Below are 4,149 nucleotides of genomic sequence, written 5' to 3' on the forward strand. Positions count from 1 at the left end.
GATGTCAATGTTGGAAAACTGATTGCACAACATTTCATCACTGAGGTGTCAGATCATGGAGGTAGAAAAGGCTGATCAGCTCGAAAAAATTTGTGCCCTGCAGTCCACCCAAAAAAGGATAGTGTCGGCAGTTTTTTCTAGGATCAGTTGGGAAACCGGTTACATTTTTTCCTAGGCCTTAGACCTTCACTTGATTCGTGAAGTTGGTTGCTTAAAGCACAGTAGCCAGCACTTTGTAATTCTACATTTGATGTACAAGTTATCCATGAAACATTTGCTAGTTTTTTTTTATAAAGCAAGGCTCAAAATATTGGCTGCATGTGCACCAAAAATTGGAGCTGTGCACCCAATTTTTCATAGGTTTATGTATGTAAAGATGTTAAATGTATAGTAGCATATAGCATATTCCTCAAACCTAAGTGTCAGAAAAATAATAAAATTGTTGTACTTTTCCTTAGAAATTTTAAACATAATTAGTTTTTGCTGACATCAATTTCCCTGTAAAGTGGCATAATTGTACGAAATTTAGCTTGATTGGCATCTTTTGTCAGTATATTCTCAGTAATGCATTCCCTATAATTAAATAGACATATAATTTATCTCTTCTTGTTGCAGGCAGGTGTCTGACACAGCATCGGTGGCGGCTTGCCTTGGTACTGTAGCAGAACTTTTGGTTTTGCCACCTCATGATCTGGACTTGCTAGGGTAATGAATTTTGAATGTTAGATAGTTCTTATGCTTGGGAAGACATGACATTAGTTTTGGCTCCCTAGCAGCTTGCTCTGGAACTGCAGGGGCATTTGTTTGATTGAATCTTCGAGGGCAAATCTTAGATGGAGGATAACTCAAGAACAGGCTGACAGATTGTCAAGATTTTTCGTACGTAGGTACCTTAAGTTTTCATTTTTACATTCCTTATAATTAAATAGACAATTAATTTACCTCTTCCTGTTGCAGGCAAGTGTCTGACACAGCAACAGTGATGACTCCAGCCTCCTGTCCAGACCAGGTGACGAGTCTGGCCAAATGTGCATCAAACAGGTAAGTTTGTACAGATTTCTGAATTTTGTATCCTTGAACCAACACTTACATTTGTAGTAGTGTTGTTACCTTCGCCAAGAAGGTCACACAATGAATGTTTTCCATAGCGTTTGAGTGTGTATGTATGTGGTTTAGCATGATAACTCAAGAAGCTTTAGGTGGATAGGTCTTGATGAGACCTAGAGATGATAAGATTTTGGGCCCCCTGGCGGCTTGCCTTGGTACTGCAGCAGAACTTTTTTGGTTTTGCCACCTCATGATCTGGACTTGGTAGGGTAATGAATTTTGAATGTTAGGTAGATCTTATGCTTGGAAAGACTTGACATTAGTTTGGGCTCCCTAGCAGCTTGCTCTGGAACTGCAGGGGCACTTGTTCGATTGAATCTTTGAGGGCAAATCTTAGAGAGAGAATAACTCGAGAACCGGCTGACGGATTGTCAAGATTTTTTGTACATAAGTACCTTAAGTGATGCTTGACATAATTAAATGGCAATATAGAGCATCAAGTTTTTCTATATATTTTGTACATTTTGTTAACCCTGGGAAGATGGTGAACAACTGACGTTAAACCGGTTATGCTTTGCATAGATTATAGATACAGTTTGTCACAGTGACTATGTGTTGATGTTGAAGTGGGAAAATTTAATCTCAGTGCTGCTTTTTCTGATGCCTTCTCTCATCATGTTGCAGGCAGCTGTCCAACATGGCATCATTGCCGACACCAGCCTCCTGTCCAGACATGAGCAGATGAGAGTTTATTCCTGGGCAGCTAAGTTATGTACTGATTATATCTTCTTGTGATGTTTGCTTTTCAAAGTTGATTGTTGGCCAAAAGTCTGTTGTTTAAAATCTTTTAATTACTGTCAGCATCTTACCTTCCATTCGATGCTTCTGGTGTGTAGATTTGTGAACCTGCTCAAAGCAACATACGCTTAGTAATGTTGTTGTTTTATATATTTTTCTCCAATAACTGTTCGTTAGTTATTTGAGACTATTAGTCAAACATTTTGTAGGAAACAATGTTTATTAGCAAACTGGTAACATGTCCAGTTCTTTCATGCAGAATTCACAGTGTGTATCTGAACTAACAAATACTTAGCATCGCACCCTCGTTCCTCCTCTAACATACACAAAAATGTATATTCCACATGAAAGAACAGACTTAGACATGGTGAAATGTATTAAATTTTGAATAATACTGGCTTTGTTTGGATGATCAGTTTCAATGCGGAATGTTTTTGTTTTGGATAGATAGGAAAACGTGTTCATGTAAGGATTACATGATCTGATTGTTGTTCTTCAAAGTTAATCGCACTTAGCCTTAATGCTTGTTAGTTGATTGTGCACTGTGGCACTAAATTGCTAATGGTTTGTGCAAAAGAGTGGAAGATTGATTTTTGTTGAAATTTGTTCACAATGACAGAATAAGAAGTCCAAATTACATGCTGTGTTTGTGCCTGGTAGACATTTTTCTCTCAATGCCTCTGCTTATACTTTTGTCTTTATGTTGCAGACAGCTGCCTGGTAGACCTTTAGCTTAAGTTTAAGCTTAGTTCTGTATATTTTGTTGAAAGCACAGACGGTGCATACAGCACGTTTTGCAGTAGACATGCTTCAGCTGATGCATCTGTTAAATTAATGTGAACCAAACTTTACTCTGATGACAGATATAATTGTTCGTCTTTGTATATTTCTGGAGCTGTTCAGTAATTGTTGTTCTTTCTGCAGGCACACTGAAGATGGGAGGCACTCCTGGACTGGCAGGATTGACTGCAGAAGTCAGCGACGAACATCAGGAAGCTTGTATTCAAATGGCGTAGTCACTGACAGGGTATATTGAGTTGAAAGTAGGAATAGTCTGACTTAATGCTGACTTTGTGAAGGTTTTATTTATGAGAAATTTTGTTGTAATGTTGGGTGGTTGTTAAACCGATAGTCACTGTTTCTCGTATACCTCATAATTTTTGTATGACACCTATTGTAAATGATTAGTGTTTGATTAATATATTGCTCGCATGGTTCTGTCAAAAGTTGTACTGTATAACCATTGTATCTTTTTGTGACATGTCATTGCGCTTGTTTTTTTGTAGACGATTGATAGTATTGACTATTGTGTAACTGGATGTATTACCGTTCTATACTGATGTAGATATTGCACGCTGAAACTGTATGTAAAACTATCTGATGTATTGTATTGCACATGTTTTATGAATGTATCTGAAGAGAAGAAAAAAGAAAACAAAAAGTCAATGGACTAGGCTGGTACATAATAAGTAATATGTTCACAGGAATAGGTATAAGTAGAGAAGCCATTTTGTCCTGTTATATGAAAGTACATTTTGAAAGAAGGAAGTTGAAAGAAGAATTTTGGACATTCCTGTGAACATTACTTAGTACCAGCGTAGTTCATGTTGAAGTTTGTGTGTGTTTCTTTATTCAACTTCTCTAAACTTTAGAGTCAATTTCACATTACTATGTCCTAAGGGATTTTGAATGTTGAGAAGTTTATCCGGCTATTGAAAAGTTGTGACTAGTTTTGTGGAATTGACTTTTATTTGAAGTCTTTACTTTCTATTTACTGCCTCTTATTTCTCAGTGTGCACTTAGAGTTAGAATGAAAGCATAAATGGACTAGGCTGGTACAATGTTGTTGTTTACAGGAATGGGTAGAAGCAAAGAAGCTCTTTTGTCCATCGCTATCCTGTGAACATTAGTACCAGCGTAGTTTATGTTGGAATTTTCTCTTTCCCCTTTTTCTCCTTCCCCTCTATGTAACCAGTTTTATTTGTGATGTTCCTTTAGTGAATTTTATTTGTTACCCTTTCTTTCTCTATTCCTCTCTCCTGTTGTTTCTTTGTATTCCCCCTCCCCCGTGTTTTTCCAGTTTATTTGTGATTATTGATTATTATGTTACTCCTTTCTCATCCTCCTGTCTTTGTTTCCCTTGCATTCTCTCTGCCTATCCCTTGTCCCTTTGTTTCCTTTTGATTCTCTCTGCCCTTCCCTTGTCCCTTTGTTTGTCTTCCCTTTCCCCACCCCTGTCTCCCCCTTTGTTTCTCTCTCTCCCCTTCCCCCACCTGTCTTCCCCTTTCTTTCTTCTCTCTCGCT

This window comes from Branchiostoma belcheri, unplaced genomic scaffold, assembly GCF_001625305.1.
Source record: "Branchiostoma belcheri isolate BF01 breed outbred unplaced genomic scaffold, Haploidv18h27 scaffold46, whole genome shotgun sequence".
Taxonomy (NCBI): domain Eukaryota; kingdom Metazoa; phylum Chordata; class Leptocardii; order Amphioxiformes; family Branchiostomatidae; genus Branchiostoma; species Branchiostoma belcheri.